Raw genomic sequence first — 18,530 nt, forward strand, 5'->3', positions numbered from 1 at the left:
CACTGAGCCACCTGGGAAGCAAGGCTACTTGCTATAGATATAACAATTTTATCTTTTATTTCATATAACTTTTTAACCTTTATTTGACCTAAATACCCAGCATCAAATCCAGGGCTACTGTTAACTGGGTTAAGAAAAATGTGAATACAGGGAATTAATTATGCTCTAAAATGGCCAGAACAGAGCTAGATATCTGTCAATATAAGAACAGATTTCAATTCAACAGCCAAATAGACGGTACCAACCTCTTGTTTGGGGTTTTGAAAACACTATTTCATTGAGCAGCCTTAGGAAATGGTCTTTCCTGACATCAGTGTCTGTAGGTGGCAAGGACTGGTCACCACTGAGTACCAAGCCATAATTTATGTTAGTTGCCCCAGACCTCAGAAGTGAGGACATTTCTCATCGCCCTAAAATGATCTGTGATTTTTTTCTCCAAATCAAAACTATTCTAGAGTTACTGAAGAGGGATCAAGAAGAGGGCTTGCCTACCTTATATTAAATTAGTTTCCAAGCATTTGATAAATGACATTTTAATTGCATTTTCTACTGCTTTTGCTAGAATGTAGAAATAAAATTGATTTTTGTGTTTGGTGACTATCAGTGCACTAATATGCTCTAGTTCTTACAATTTGTTTAGAGGTACTTTGTATTTTCTACATGTATAAACTTATGATCTATAAATTAAAATAGTTTTGCTTCTCCTTTTCAAATTTAATACATCTTATTTCCTTTCCTGGTTTGATCCCATGCCCTCCATTAGACAGTGATTAGAAGTAGTGATAGTCTACCTGTCTTGTTTGTGATCCTATAGGGAATAATATTGACTTTGATATTTTCAATGATACCCTTTATTAGATTTGGGAATTTCTCTTTTATTTTTGGATTGTTGGCAATATTCATCATACTTACTCCCATAATTCCCATCATACATATATACAAAAGAGATGTTAGCCTTTCAGCAAATTCTCTTGATTATTTGAAAGTAAATTAAGTACATAATTTTGGTTTTCATCAAGCAAAGGAAGATAACCTCACCTCATATGGTCAAGATATAATCTTCTAAAATTAAAATTCCTGAAAAGATGCAATAAGCTAGAAAACTTATTTTTAGATTCTCCATATATTTTTGGTTTTCATTATTATTTAAAATGACACTTTGAAGTGTTTTGTGCAATCTTTTAAAAAATAAAGTCAAAGAAACCAACGTTCATGCTAGTTTTCTTCTGCCTTTTGCTAATATAATAAAATAATATATTCTTACATAGTTTAAATGAATTCATTTTCATTTGTCCCTATGTTTTCAGTAGTAGTGGGTGTTGACTTGTGTGTGTATGTGATCTGCCAAAGAGAGACTCCTAAAGAATAGTGATTATTGTTAAATGAATGAAGCGTGATTACCATGATATTTATTTCCATGTCATTTGTTTAATTTTCCTCCATCCTAGAGTTGGGATGTTTGTTATCTGTTCTTGAGTTTTGTCCACAAATATAAACCTCTATTTATCCTGTTGGAGTCTTTTGTTTACCTTGACTTCCATAGGATTGAAAGATTGCTTCTCAGCATAACTTCTTTCACTAAGTTAATGAATAACAACTCATCTACGCATTCAGAAAACAGATAACTCTTGAGTGCTTTATATATAGCAACCTCTGTTTATAAACACTGAATAACCTTAAAATGTGAGAAGGTTAAAGACAAAAAGAAAACTACAAAGAAGCCGACAACTGAGGATCATAATGGGGATATGACAAAACAAAGGAGCCAAAAATAATTAAAATCCTCTGTGGAGCGTAGAGACTAAGAAAGCACAGCTGAGTACAGAGGTAGTACAACTATGATGTGTGTGTGTTCTCAGTCGTGTCCAGCTCTTGGGACACCATGGACTGTAGCCCACCAGGCTCCTCTGCCCATAGATATATCCAGGCAAGAATACTGGAGTGGGTAGCCATTTCCTTTACCAGAGGATATTCCTGATCCAGGGATCGACTCCCATTGCCTACATTGCAGGTGGGTTCTTTACTGGCTGAGACACCAGGGACATTTACCTTTCAATCTGAGGAAATTTTCAAAAGGTTGATTTCTGGTGGGAGTTTAGCTCTGCAGATTGTTAATTTAGTCACAAGAGGGAGCTGCTTTATTTGGAAACAGTGGTCCTTTCTGGCTATAAAGGAAAGGAAACATGTTTTCCATTGATGTTCCACAGAAAAGTGAAGAAAAATGACAGATTTTCATTGTCTTTAGATAAACTGATTTTATAATCCTTTGTTGAGTGCATGTGGTCAAGGATTCAGGGAATCATAGCCTTATAGCCTAAACCTCTTCCATGTACCTCCCTAAACACTGTTTTCCCATTTCCCACCCCTGGTTAGCTCTTCCCTTCCCTATTCCTTATGCTCTTTTCTCTTCACTCCTCTTTTTCTGCCAGGATCACCCACCTCTACCCTTCTCCACCCCACATAGTTTGCTTTCCCTTCTGTCTTTTCTCTCAGCGTCTGCATCCTTGGTGCAGAGCACCTGCTAGGCACAGAGGGCATAAAGATTAAGCACAATTGTTCAAGGAGGATGAGGAGAATACCATCCTTGTCATCAGTTACTATATCAAGAACAGATGCACTGAGAAATGTCTGCCTCAGTTCAGTTCAGTTCAGTTGCTCAGTCGTGTCCGACTCTTTGTGACCCCATGAGTCGCAGCACACCAGGCCTCTCTGTCCATCACTAACTCCCGGAGTTCACTCAAACTCAAGTCCATCGAGTCAGCGATGCCATCCAGCCATCTCATCCTCTGTTGTCCCCTTTTCCTCCTGCTCCCAATCCCTCCCAGCATCAGAGTCTTTTTCAATGAGTCAACTCTTCACATGAGGTGGCCAAAGTACTGGAGCTTCAGCTTTAGCATCATTCCTTCCAAAGAACACCCAGGGCTGATCTCCTTTAGAATGGACTGGTTGGATCTCCTTGCAGTCCAAGGGACTCTCAAGAGTCTTCTCCAACACCACAGTTCAAAAGCATCAATTCTTCAGTGCTCAGCTTTCTTCATAGTCCAACTCTCCCATCCATACATGACTACTGGAAAAACCGTAGGCTTGACTAGACGGACCTTTGTTGGCAAAGTAATGTCTCTGCTTTTCAATATGCTATCTAGGTTTGTCATATCTTTTCTTCCAAGGAGTAAGCATCTTTTAATTTCATGGCTACAATCACTATCTGCAGTGATTTTGGAGTCCCCCAAAATAAAGTCTGACACTGTTTCTACTCTTTCCCCATCTATTTGCCATGAAGTGATGGGACCAGATGCCATAATCTTCATTTTCTGAATGTTGAGCTTTAAGCCAACTTTTTCACTCTCCTCTTGCACATTCATCAAGAGGCTTTTTAGTTCCTCTTCACTTTCTGCCATAAGGGTGGTGTCATCTGCATATCTGAGGTTATTGATATTTCTCCCGGCAATCTTGGTTCCAGCTTGTGCTTCTTCTAGCCCAGCATTTCTCATAATGTACTCTGCATATAAATTAAATAAGCAGGGTGACAGTATACAGCCTTGACGACTGCCTAGATAGAGACAGATGCATGATTCCAAGGACCTTTTCAGGACTCTGAGCTCCAATGTCCAAGCTCAAGATGTTTACATTTTTGTCTCAATGCTACTAATATTTCCTGTCCCTCAGAACAACTACAGCCTACTTTGAAATCTCACATACATTTACTAGAACATGGATGGGAATTTTCATCTCTTTACAATATAGAGCTCGGTAAAGCTTTCTGGGATTAAACAATGTTTTCCACAAGCTTCACGGAGCATCAGAAAATTTCTTTGAAGAAGAAATGATAGAACACAGGTTCTGGATAGACACACCATTGTGACTGGTGTTCCTTTTCCAGAGCCAGACTTTAAACTTGACAAAAATATCAGTCAGTACCCTGTGAGTTGGGGATGTCTTGCCTTCTTTGCGGGATGTGACTAAAACAGGGCAGGAAGACTTAGACAAGGAACTGCTTGATCATTGGCTGACAGATCCTGGCAACAACACACTGCAACAGACACCTGCACTGGTTGTAAGTCTCTAACAGCAGCAGTTGCTTCTGTTCTCTGGAAACAAGCCCAGGAGCAGACTCAAGTGTGAGCTCTGAGCCCACAGTCCTGGTTTGTCCTTGAAATATGAGGCTGGTGATTGGAGTAACTGTTTTTCTGACCTTGGGTAAGTGTTCTGTGTCTACAAATGTTGACTTTGAGGCCAAGGGACCATAAAGAGTCATTTGCTTTCTACTCTTCTTCCTGTGTTTTATTTAGCATTATAGCAATGGAATTGAGAACAGCTCATGCATTTGCTAGTGAATGCAAACTTTTACATGACAGGTTAATCCAAAGCCATGATCCTGGAAGAGACCTTAGCAGTAAGCAGGTTGGAAGAACTCTCTGGGGTTATTGAGCCAAGGACTCATGGGATAAAGCCTATAGAGTCTCAGATTCTTGCCGTGTGTCTTTGGTCTCTATATAATAAACACCAATAATATTTCTCAGGACATAGATAAAAACACTGGAGTAGGGGGTAGGTCCAGACAGTTTGGGGAGTGCTGTGCCCTTGATCCACAGAATGAGAGTGATTTGTTGTCAGGGGAAAGTTTTATTTTCTTGACCCTTTAGGGAATGTGTTTGATGCTAAGACCACCCAGCCCAGCTCCATGGATCATCCTGAAGGAGAGGATGTAAACCTGCATTGTAACCACTCTACCATCAGTGGAGATGACTATATACATTGGTATCGGCAAAATCCCAATCAGAGCCCACACTATGTCATTCGTGGCTTTCGAGACACAGTGAACAGCAGCATGGCCTCTCTGCACATAGCTTCAGACAGAAAGTCCAGCACCTTAGTCTTGCCCCAGGTCACTCTGAGAGACGCCGCTGTGTACTACTGCATCGTGAGAGAGGCACACTGGGACAGACGGGGCTGCACCTGTGCAGCATCTCTGGTGGGAAAATGGTGCTGGGGACAGAGTTGGGGGAGAAGTCACAAGAGCAAATCTAGAGTCATCTAGAAGGAGAGTCAGAAGAGCAGTAAGAGATGAGGAAAATGAAGGGATGGGAAGTGGAAGAAGATGGATAAAGAAAAGAGAAAGAGGACAAGGAAGAAGTGCTCCATTGGTTGATGTAGCTATGAATGATAAGGAAACTAAGAATAATAATTTTAACACAGGAATAAAGTGAAGAAGTATTAATACTTTGTCCTGGCTCCTCCTCGTGTCAATAAAATGCTGGTTTCATTGTGTTAAAGATGAAAAGATAAGGAAAACACAAATAATTCTCCTGTTCCAAAGGCTTCTTTCATTTGGACCCAGGACAAATCCATACTCAGAAATGCTTATTATTACAGTTGTTTCACTTGCAGATTGATCTTACTCAGAGGAAAATTTGAAATGTTATTTTGTTACTACTCTAGAACACACATGTTTATGATAAACAAAAATTTAAGGAAACAAAAACTAAGTGAACATTTATTTTTAATCTGGCTACAAGTTCTGCCTCTATAAAGAGTTTTCATCATTTTTTGTATTCTCTAAGCAGCACATAGATCCATCTCATCATAAACATCTCAGGCAGAGCAAAAGTGAAGGCTCATAGCTGTATCTCCCTCATTCCACCAAATGAAGGAGATTCCTCCCACTGCCCTTTTCTGACAGTTTAATGTATGTCATATCAGCCTGTTTATTTCAGTTACATATATTTTTTCCCCGTTCCCCAGGTGAAAGTTTTCCCTGATGAAAGGCTTTCCCTTGATGAAAATGAAAGAGGAGAGTGGAAAAGTTGGCTTAAAACTCATCATTCAAAAAACTAAGATCATGGCATCCAGTCCCATCACTTCTTGGCAAATAAATGGGGCAACAATGAAACAGTGAGAGACTTTATTTTGGGGGGCTCAAAAATCACTGCAAATGGTGACTGCAGTCATGAAATTAAAGGACGCTTGCTCCTTGGAAGAAAAGCTATGATAGACAGCATATTAAAAAGTAGTGACATTACTTTGGTGACAAAGGTCCATCTTGTCAAAGCTATGGTTTTTCCAATAGTCATGCATGGGTGTGAGAGTTGGACTAGAAAGAAAGCTGAGTGCAGAAGAATTGATGCTTTTGAACTGTGATGTTGAAGACTTTTGAGAGTCCCTTGGACTGCAAGGAAATCAAGCCAGTCCATCCTAAAGGAAATCAGTCCTGAATATTCATTGGAAGGATTGATGCTGAAGCTGAAGCTCCAGTACTTTGGCCACCTGATGCAAAGAATTGACTCATTTGAAAAGACCCTGATGCTGGGAAAGATTGAAGGTAGGAGGAGAAGAAAATGACAGAGGATGAGATGGTTGGATGGCATCACTAACTCAATGGACATGAGTTTGAGCAAGCTCTGGAAGTTGGTGATGGACAGGGAAGCCTGACCTGCTGCAGTCCATGGGGTTGCAAAAAGTCGGACACGACTCAGCCACTGAACTGAATTGAACCCCAGGTGGTGCAGTGATAGAGAATCTGCCTGCCAATGCAGTAGACACAACAGAGGCAGGTTCAATTCCTAGGTCAGGAAGATCCCTGGAGTAGGAAATGGCAACCCACTCCAGCATACTTGCCTGAGAAATTTCATGGACAGAAGAGCCTAAGCGGCTGATCTAGTGGGTTGCAAAGAGTTGGACACAATTGAACACACATGCACATATCTTTGCACATTACTGTATGCAACCGCACACACATTTATACACATACATACATGTGTACACACACACAGATCAAACGATTTGCCATTAAATTGAATTTTTTACACTGTGCTTTTTAATTTTCATTTAATAATGTCCTGGAGCTCTTTCTACAGTTGAAACAAAGTAGAGTGGCCCACTACATTCTTTCTGATGCTTATTTAGTACTTTGAAACATTTTATCATTAAATTAATTAATAATTAATTTTTAACTCATTAATGAATAATTGTTTCTTGTTCTTTGCCATCATAAAGAATGTTGTCTTACACATCTTTGTAGAATCACTTTGGCATGTACATGAAAAATTTAATTAGATATATGAATTAGATACTAGAAAATTTGATTAGATGTTTAATAAAGGGCACATTTAAAATTTTTGGAGAAGTGGCATTTTGCCCTCTATATGCTGTAAACAGTCATACTTCAACAGAGTAAGAAGACATATCTTGCATCCTCCAAAAATAGGAAATTACCTGTATTTTTTATTTTAACAATCCAAATATACTTTATCTATACACAATGTGCATGTATGCTAAGTCGTTTCACTCATGTCTGACTCTTTGTGACCCTCTGGACTGTATCCTGACTGTCTCCTCTGTCCATGGGATTCTAGGCAAGAATACTGAAGTGGGTTGCCTTGCCCTACTCCAGGGGATCTTCCCAACCCTGGAATTAAATCTGTGTCTTTTATATTTCTTGCACTGGCAGGCAGGTTCTTTACCACTAGTGCCACCTGGGAAGCCCCAATATAAGAAGAGGCTTTTTATTAATCAAATTGATTCACTACTTTAGGATTGACAAGCACTGTGCTTCCTTGGGCACATTGCTGAATAATCATATGCATTTTTTTACATTTTCATTGACTTATAGTTGTGAAAACACGTTGACTCTGAGTATCAACTGATGTCTAAATGAATATTTCTTTATTATTCTTTTTTGCAAAGTTAGGAGAATTCCTTGCATCTTTCCAGGGGACTCTATCTAGCTACATGCGATCATAATCTTTCAAACTATCTGGTGTCAATCAACTTATGACAAACACCATAATTAAAAATTGTAATAAAACAAGCAGAAATTTATGCTATTTATCACAATCTATGAAGAATGTCAGAGATAAAGGGAAGTTTTCATTGGAATGAACTGAAGTTCACAGGAAGAGCCTAACAAAATAGTTGGGGACCGATTTCACATTTAATAATGATAGGAATGGGGAATAGAAAAAGGAAGGAAGGAAAAGAGAGAGGGTGGGAAGAAGGAAAGAAAAAAGGAAAATAGGAAGGAAAAATTTAATGAGCCCATGAATGAATAAGGATTTTGGAATACATTCTTGTCTTCATTATGAGATCCCATGTGATGTCCTTTGAGTCTTTCTTCTATTTTTATAGAAGATCTAACTCATGCCCTCTATATTTTATTTCATCCCTAGCAATTATCAGTAAACTGTTCAGCCAAGAATATTTCTTTATTCAATAAATGTTTATTGAGCAGCTACTATTCGTCAGGTACTATGTTGATTACTGAGAACACTTCAATAAATAAAACAGACAGAAAGATATGTTTTAGGAAAAGCAAAGTGAGGAAATAAGCAAGTGAGCTCTAAAGCTGTGAAGAGGAGTGCCGGGGTCCAGCCCTGGTGGATCCAGGGTAATTCGAAGGGGAGACGGAATCAGCATCCTAGGAAAAAACTTATTTAATTACAGATATAAAGAGAGATTAGAAAAGAATAGTGCAGTAGGAAAATTAGTGGAGAAAAAGAGGCTGAATAACTTAGTTTATTTGGAATACCAATAAAACTGCAAGACAAGGAATTTGTACCACCTACATAGGCCACAGGTGTCTTTCCATTCTCCTGAAGGAGAGGAGGCACTGGGCCTCCCCAGTCCCATCTTAGAACCTAGGCAAAATTAACAGGCTTGGTGAGTACCCACACTCCAGATGGGAATTCAGCCAGAAGAGGAAAGAAAGAACGACATGAGGGAATCAGTCTTTCCAGAAACTGATCCATTTTCTTTATTTTCAGGTTTGCTTATATACTTTTTGTTACACATAGGGATGAATACAGAGTTATGAGGGGTCAGCAGACCTGATCGTTGTCAAAATCAGGTGTTTCATATAAAATTATACAAAGGTCTTAGGGGTTCTACATCATCTTCTGGCTATGAGGCCTGCTGACATTTTATGGCCCTTTCTGATAACGGTCAGTTAACCAGAAAACTTATTTTTTCCAGGGGTGATTTTTTCTTACACCAGGCGCCACCCTCCAAATAAAGTTGCATCCCTATAGGGTGAGGGTGTAGTGGGTTACAATCAAGAAAGGAATTTACTTAGCCTAAGGTTTAACATGATTAATCTTAAAGGTTAACACTTATTTTTCTTATATGCTAGTTATATTCATTATAAGGGCAGAGAATATGGAAATTTAGCAGCAAATATTGGCTCAACAAGTGAAAAACCCTTCACCAATATAATTTCTAATCAACCCACTATACTATACTAATAATTTTGTAACTTCTCAAAAGAGTCTGTATTTAGAAAGCTTTAAAGCATCTCGTGCCTCTCACAGTTGGGAGGCTGTAAACAATCACATGTGGCCGGACGAACCTGCTCAGGCAGGCTAGAGAAACTTCAGCAGAGTTTGTAAGTTGAAACATTCTTGTCATGCCCAGGAATTTTTATTAACTGGAGCTGCAAGTTAACTCCTTCTCCAAGAGAGGTGGTGGGGGAACAGTCCCCCATAAAATCAGAGGTATAGGTGAGAGCATAAAACAGACTCTGGTTTTGGGGGTAGATGCTCGGGAACAGGGGGTTTCCTGAGGCTCGATTCTACCTTTGCGTATCCCAAAGCCTCCTTCCTCATGACCTTTGCCATGGGCGAAGTTCCTCACGCTGGCTCTGGGCAGAGGAGGAAATGGAAAAGGTGACTGAAAGTGTCCTGAAGGGATATGCTGATCTTTGGAAAGTGCTAGAGCACCTCTCATTGTACTTTCCAAGACTTGAGTACAAGTAGTTGTTATCTCAGATTTTACTCACAGAATCAAAACAATTTCCAAAATATGATAAACATAGCCATTTACATTTCTATACACATCCTACACACCAGGACAAATTTCTCAGTCTTCTTGAATATCCAAGAATACAATGTGAACGATGCCACAGTGAGGATTCTAATGCTTCACAAACTGCATCTGTTAGGCACATCTGAGAGACTGATTCTAACTTAGAAGAATATCTAATTCATTCTATCAGAATTGCATGAAATGTGCAACATACTAAGTGATTTAAAATTGACTTGGCCCCAAAGTAGATAAGATGTACGAGGGTTATAAGAAACAAGTAACAAGTGTATACACACACGGCACATGGAGAAGACAATTTCCTGAACACAAAGAACACTTCTGAAAATAATCCATTACGATAGCCAAAATTTACTGATTTATGACATCTTCTTAGAGACTTGAGCACAGTTGACTGGTTGTGGCCACATTCCCCTGTATTAGGACCTTTGAAAGCACATTTGCTTCTACCTCTGACTCCTTGCAGAGAGGAATGATTCACCAAGGAGTCTGTCCTGTTTAATTTTCTACACTGACCTAAATATCTCTTACCATACCACACTACTTTCTACTTTGCCCTCTAAATCCTAACTCTATTGAAAATAAACATTCAGTAGCCCCTGAAAAATTCCTTCCACATATCCGAACTGAAACCTGACTGTTTGTAATAGAGCTCTTTCACTTGTGGTTACTTCTGGTCCTCTCTCATCTAAAACACTTCAAATTTAGAGATGAGAACAGCATTCTTGTCACTACCACACCCCCAAAAAACAGACTCTTGTCTTTGACACTTTGAGGCTTTGCCTTTTACCCCTACTTTCCCCTATTCCTTTTATCACTCTCATCTTTATAAACATCAGACACTCTTCTGTGGGAACCATGTTTTACTGTTTTCTCAGAAATGTTTCCTGGAACTGAATCTTACTGATTCTCTCTTCCTTGCTTGCTCTCCTCTGCCTTCAAGTTCGATGTTCTGGTTGACACGTCAGCATTGCAAGATGTTGTTCTGCATGATTAAGAAACTTCTCTTTCTTCAAAGACCTTTCTTTACGACTCTCGTGTGATTTCCTGCAGACCTCCAGGAGGTAGCTTCCTTAACCCCAGAGTGCTGGCCTCTGTCTTGCTTTACTGCTCTTAGTTAAAGACTACATGATAAGTTACCAATAAATATGCACTTAGCATTTTCTCAGAGAGATGCTCTTCCATGAACTCTCCCTGCACCGTCTCTTACAATTCTGTGTTTTTGTGAGACTTATTCAGTGCAACACCGCCACACTCTCCCTTACATATTGAAGATGTAAACACATAAGATTCTACTGTAACCTAAAATACTCCTTGACTTAAATTCAGAGAGGACAATTCAGAGAGAAACTTGAACTCATCAGCTCCGAAGTCTATCAATTAGGATCCCTCTCAGTCACAAACTCCCATGGCCACACTCCAGAAAGATGTGATGCTATTTCTCCAGTTAGGTGCCGCTCCACCTCTGAAATCTTACATCCTATCTAAACCTTGCATCCTCAGATTCTTATACTCATATACTTCTGCTGCATTTGGTCTTTGACTCTTTGTAATCATTTAGTCCCCAGATGTCTTTATTGTTATCTTATTTCTCAGAAGTTTCCAATCTTTTATTTCTCTTTCTACAATATCTAAACTTCACAACCCTCCTTTAGTCTTTAGTTACTAACTTCATTGTTTTGAGTTAATTCTATGTCATATCAATGATCTTATTAATTCCTAATCATGGATTAATATCTGGCTTCTTATGCACCTTCTTATATACTTTGATAAAGCAGAGTTCAAGAAAATCACACAGATGAGCAGACTGGTGTCACTGAAATTGTTATCACCTCCAACGCTAACTAGACCCACGGGGCTTCCAAGAAAGCATTCTTTTTCTCTGTAATCATTTCTCATTGTTAATTCCCCCTGTGACTTTTTCAAACTTCTCACACTCATCAGATTTCTTAACCCAGGACCTCTTCTATTAATTATCTTGGAAGGTACTTAATTTCTATCTACAAGAAGAAAAAAATTCATTACAATTAATAAATGTGTCAACTTTCTGCCTTCATACCTTGAAATATGGAATGAGGTTCATGACATTGTATAGGAGACAGGGATCAAGACCATACCCGTGGAAAAGAAATGCAAAAAAGCAAAATGGCTATCTGGGGAGGCCTTACAAATCACTGTGAAAAGAAGACAGGTGAAAAGCAAAGGAGAAAAGGAAAGATTTAAGCATCTGAATGCAGAGTTCCAAAGAATAGCAAGAAGAGATAAGAAAGCCTTCTTCAGCGATCAATGCAAACAATAGAGTAAAACAACAGAATGGGAAAGACTAGAGATCTCTTCAAGAAAATTAAAGATACCAAGGGAACATTTCATGCAAAGATGGGCTCGATAAAGGACAGAAATTGTCTGGACTTAACAGAAGCAGAAGATATTAAGAAGAGGTGGCAAGAATACATGGAAGAACTGTACAAAAAAGATCTTCACGACCCAGATAATTATGATGATGTGATCACTAATCTAGAGCCAGACATCTTGGAATGTGAAGTCAAGTGGGCCTTCGAAAGCATCACTGCTAACAAAGCTAGTGAAGGTGATGGAATTCCAGTTGAGCTGTTTCACATCCCGAAAGATGATGCTGTGAAAGTGCTGCGCTCAATATGCCAGCAAATTTGGAAAAGTCAGCAGTGGCCACAGGATTGGAAAAGGTCAATATTCATTCCAATTCCAAAGAAAGGCAATGCCAAAGAATGCTCAAACTACCGCACTATTGCACTCATCTCACATGCTAGTAAACTAATGCTCTAAACTCTCCCAGCCAGGCTTCAGCAATACGTGAACCATGAACTCCCTGATGTTCAAGCTGGTTTTAGAAAAGGCAGAGGAACCAGAGATCAAATTGCCAACATCCGCTGGATCATCGAAAAAGCAAGAGCATTTCAGAAAAACATCTATTTCTGCTTTATTGACTATGCCAAAGTCTTTGACTGTGTGGATCACAAGAAACTGTGGAAAATTCTGAGAGAGATGGGAATACCAGACCACCTAACCTGCCTCTTGAGAAACCTGTGTGCAGGTCAGGAAGCAACAGTTAGAACTGGACATGGAACAACAGACTGGTTCCAAATAGGAAAAGGAGTACGTCAAGGCTGTATATTGTCACCCTGCTTATTTAACTTATATGCAGAGTACATCATGAAAAACGCTGGACTGGAAGAAGCACAAGCTGGGATCAAGATTGCTGGGAGAAATATCAATAAGCTCAGATATGCAGATGACACCACCCTTATGGCACAAAGTGAAGAGGAGCTAAAAAGTCTCTTGATGAAAGTGAAAGTGGAGAGTGAAAAAGTTGACTTAAAGCTCAACATTCAGAAAACGAAGATCATGGCATCTGGTCCCATCACCTCATGGCAAATAGATGGGGAAACAGTGGAAACAGTGTCAGACTTTATTTTTTTTGGCTCCAAAATCACTGCAGACGGTGACTGCAGCCATGAAATTAAAAGACGCTTACTCCTTGGAAGAAAAGTTATGACCAACCTAGATAGTATATTCAAAAGCAGAGACATTACTTTGCCAACTAAGATCCATCTAGTCAAGGCTATGGTTTTTCCTGTGGTCATGTATGGATGTGAGAGTTGGACTGTGAAGAAGGCTGAGTGCCGAAGAATTGATGCTTTTGAACTGTGGTGTTGGAGATGACTCTTGAGAGTCCCTTGGACTGCAAGGAGATCCAACCAGTCCATTCTGAAGGAGATCATCCCTGGGATTTCTTTGGAGGGAATGATGCTGGAGCTGAAAATCCAGTACTTTGGCCACCTCGTGTGAAGAGTTGACTCACTGGAAAAGACTCTGATGCTGGGAGGGTTTGGGGGCAGGAGGAGAAGGGGACAGCAAAGGATGAGATAGCTGGATGGCATCACTGACTCGATGGACGTGAGTCTGAGTGAACTCCAGGAGATGGTTATGGACAGGGAGGCCTGGCGTGCTGCAGTTCATGGGGTCGCAGAGTCAGACACGACTGAGCGACTGAACTGAATTGAACCTTGAAATAATACTGAAATCCAAACCAATTCTTTCCTTCTTCATTCCAATAAAATTGGAAATAACTGTTTCTCCTCACAAATTAATTCTCCTACCTGTGGTCCTTATTCCATTCTGGCTGTCTCTTCAGAAGTTTGATCCATTGTTTATAGAATATTTCCAAAAACATGTAAATATATCTCAACCTTAAAACCCCTACGATTACACTTCAACATCCTTGTCTACTCAGCACCATGTCTTTTCTCCCCTTCACAGTTTAGCCTCTGGAAAGAGATTTCTGTATTCCAAAATTTTTCTCCTTTGTCTTGTATCTACTACAGTTGAGTTCCTGCTGAAAGAACTCAGATCATGATCTTTGTGCTGCTAAAAGTCAATAGACACTTTTCAATCATCATCTCACTAGGTGGACATTTTTTAGCAACTGCTCTGATGGACAGCCCTTCCTTTTCGAAACTCCACTTTCCTGCTCCTTCAGGACACCAGTCAATTCTGATCTGCCATGTACCTCTCTGGACTCCCTTTGAGGTTTCTCTGATACTTTTTCCTACTGGCCGTCACATCAGTGTTTGAGTTCCTTGGAGATTTTCTTTAGTTTCTATTCTCTTGTGAAATTTGCTCTGGGTGTGTGTCTTGGTGAAATTGCATTTATTCTAAAGAGTAGTATTGTCAGTAGTTGTCAGTAGACTGACAATATAGTGGAATCTAATTGAATTAGGTTCTAATCCTATATGTCCTTGGACAAATCATTTAACTTCTAAAGGAGTTGATTTCCCCTCTAATAAGTGAGGATAATATCTAACCTAATGGCCATAGTGCTAAATTGTCAGTGGCCAATGATACAGATTCTTGAATCATACCAATGGGACAAATTTCAGATTACTTACTGTGATCTTGAACAAATTACATCCTTCCTTCCTTGCTTCAATTTTCTCATCTATGAAAATAAAGATTAATTTACTTTATGTGATTATATAATGCTATTTAATTCATAATACTAAAAGAGCCTCTTAGTAAGCAAACACCTGAAACATTCTCATCAGCTTAGGATCCTAAGTAATTCAAGCCTAAATAGGAGCAAAAAGGAGATGGGGCACAAAAGCCTGAAAACTCAATTTGTTTCTTTTGTTGACCTGCAGAGGGTGATGTTGCATAAACTGGAAGTGTCTATCTCACTCCTATGAGCTTCTTTATCTTACAGCTCATAGAAGTGCATATTTGAACAGGCTCAACGTCAGGAGCACTCATGCTTAAGGAAGCATTTCTTACTGATAGTAGCTAGGATTGCCTAAACAGGGATCTCTTTAACTCTCAGATTTTCCCCATTACAAGGACTCAGCACACCCTGGCACATTCCTTCCTGATCCTCAAGGGAGATCTTCCTCCCTGCATAGCCATGCTCTCAGGGACTTTTCTGCTACTTGGAATGCTCTTCACAGCAAGTAAGTAACATTATATTCCATGCTTCTGCCTATATAGAAGGAATTTTGTTCTGAGAGTATCTGAATGGAAACACTGTCTCATTATAGATAGGTGTGTCCTGGATTCACTGACTCTGCATTGATGTTGCAGGAGGAACTGGAGCCCAGTTAGTGACCCAGCCTGACGGTCACATCAACGTCTCTGAAGGAAACCGTCTGGAGCTGAGATGCAACTATTCTTATAGTGGATCTATTTATCTCTTCTGGTATGTCCAGTACCCCAGCCAAGGCCTCCAGTTTCTACTGAAGTATCTATCAGGGCCCACCAGGGTTAAAGGCATCAAAGGCTTCGAGGCTGAATTCAAAAATGATGAAAACTCCTTCCACCTGATGAAAGCTTCAGCCCACTGGAGTGACTCTGCCAAGTACTTCTGTGCTCTGTGTGACACAGTGCCTGAATCTGCAGGGGGATCCTAACAAAAACCTTCTCAGACATTGTAGCTTAAAATACTCAGGGTCTCAGCCTGACCTGGTTTTAGAGAGGTCTGTGATCTGATGAAAGTGAGCAGAAGGAGAAGCAGAGTCCTGGGGAGTGCTTGGTCCCTGAGGGAAAACAAGATTTTCAATGTGTCCCTTGTTTTACAGCTATGCAAGACCAGACCTGGAATAGACTTTATGGATAGTCTCCTTTTTCGTGGTGGCATAGAATTCTGAAGGATCAGGATTCTAATTTAATGTGTTGTGGTTGTTGTTTAGTCACTAAGTCATGCCCAGCTTTTTACTGCTCCATGGATGGCAGTCCCCCAGGCTCCTTTGTCCATGAGATTTCCCAGGCAAGAATACTGGAGTGGATTACCATTTCCTTCTCCAGATTTTCCCAACCCAGGGATCAAATCCATATCTCCTGCTTGGCAGGTGGGTTCTTTAGCACTGAGTCACCTGGGAAGCCCCAATTCAATGTGAACAGCACTAAACTTCTGATCTTTCACCTTCTGAACTGTCTTCCAACATGCTCCTCCCACACGTCTTGCTTTACAGTTGATAGCACCTCCATTCTGTCCATATCTCTTGCTATAACTTTAGTTATCTTTGACCCTTATTGCGTTCTAACTGCTTACATCTAACTCAGAGAGGAATCCAGTTGGCCATATCTTAAAAATTAATGCCATATCGAACCACCTCTGCCATTTTCACAGCTACTTCTTTGGTCAAACCACGCTCATCTCTCAAATGTATTACTCTGAAACCCAGTTTAAATATTATGACATAGACACTCTTCAGCAAATGGTATTGGGAAAGTTGGAGAACTGCATGTAAATCAGCGCCGTTAGAACATACTCTCACACACCACACACAAAAATAAACTCAAAGTGGCTTAAAGACTTAAATATAGGACACAATACTATAAAACTCCTAGAAGAGAACATAGGCAAAACATTCTCTGACATAAATCTCACCAATGTTTTTTCAGGTCAGTCTGCCAAGGCAATAGAAATAAAAGCAAAAATAAACAAATGGGACCTAATAAAACTTTCAAGCTTTTGTACAGCAAAAGAATTCATAAACAATACGAAGACCCAAGCTACAGACTGGGAGAAAATATTTGAAAATGTTGTGATGGACAAAGGCTTAATTTCCAAGATATGCTAGCAACTTATATAACTCAATAACAAAACAGCAAACAACCCAGTGGAAAAATGGGTATATGACCTAAATAGAAATTTCTCCAAAGAAGACATGCAGATAGCCATCAGGCACATGTAAAGATGCTCAACATTGTTAATTACTAGAAAAATGCAAATCAAAATGACAGTGAGGTATCACTTCACATCAGTCAGAATGCCCATCATCAAAAAAATCTACAAACAGTAAACATTGGAGAAGGTGTGGAGAAAAGGGAACCCTTCTACACAGTTGGTGGGAATGTAAATTGGTGCAGTCACTGTGGAAAAGAGTATGGAAACTCCTCAAAAAACTAAAAGTAGAGTTCCTATATAACCAGCAATCCCTCTCCTGGGCATATACCCAGAGGAAAAAACATGGTCCAAAAAGATACACGCACTCCAGCGTTCACTGCATTTTTCACAATAGTCAAGACATGGAAGCAACCTAAATGTCCATTGACAGAGGAAAGGATAAAGAAGATATGGTACAGGTATACAATGGAATATTACCCAGCCATTAAAGGGAATGAAATAAATGCCATTTCCAGCTACATGGATGGACCTAGAGATGATCATACTGAGATAAGCAAATGAGACAGAAAAGGAGAAATATTGTGTGACATTCCTTGTATACAGAATCTAAACAGAAATGATACAAATAAACTTATTTACAAAACAGAAACATATCCACAGGCTTAGCGAATGAACATATGGTTGCCAGGGGGGAAGAATGAGGAGAAAGAATAGTTAGGGAGTTTGGGATGAACATGTACACAATGCTATATTTTAAATGGATAACCAACAAAGTCCTACTGTATAGCACAGGGAACTCTGCCCAATGTTATGCGGGAGGGAAGTTTGGGGGAGAATGGATACGTGTATATCTATGGCTGAGTCCCTTTATGGTCCACCTGAAACTATCACAACATTGTTGATTGGCTATGTGTCACTCAGTCGTGGCGACTCTTTGTGATCTCATGAACTGTAGCCTTCCAGGCTCCTCTGTCCATGGAATTTTCCAGCAAGAATACTGAAGTGGTTTGCCATTTCCTACTCTAGGGGAATACAAAATAAAAAGCTTTAAAAAAGTAAAGTTAATTAACTTTGTAAAAGTTAATTTTCATGTAGAAAGTAAAAGGCAAAAGGAAGACTCAATCTATGAGCTTCATCTCATAGAAATACTTACTATGCACAGCTCAAACCATTTCCTAATTTCCTAACCTGTCTACCCTCTTCAACTTTTTTTCTTGGTGTTTCTCTATTTTTTTATGTGCTATGCAGCATGTATTATGCAAAACTATTTGAGTATGTATGTAATTCAATTATAATCATAACCTGGAAACTAGAAATAATCCCTGATAAGTAAATCAATATAAAGACATTTAAGAGGGTAGGTGTATGCATATTCCAACTCAGTTGAATTACAGCGAAAGGAAGTTGATAAATATTTTAATCTTAGTTTTGTTACTTGTATACTGGGGTAGTTACAAGAAAGAAAGGAGCCATAGACAGTGTTCAAAAGATAGTAGATGGAAAAATGAGTCCGGTCTGGCTCATTTGGAGACTGCTGTGATGCCCATGGAAAGGAAATAAA

At 39.5% G+C, this 18,530-nt stretch overlaps 1 pseudogene; it reads left to right on the forward strand.

Annotated features, from left to right (window-relative positions):
- On the forward strand, window positions 4,158-7,654 carry LOC108636884 (annotated as a pseudogene).

The sequence above is a fragment of the Capra hircus genome, chromosome 10 (genome assembly GCF_001704415.2).
Source record: "Capra hircus breed San Clemente chromosome 10, ASM170441v1, whole genome shotgun sequence".
Classification (NCBI taxonomy): domain Eukaryota; kingdom Metazoa; phylum Chordata; class Mammalia; order Artiodactyla; family Bovidae; genus Capra; species Capra hircus.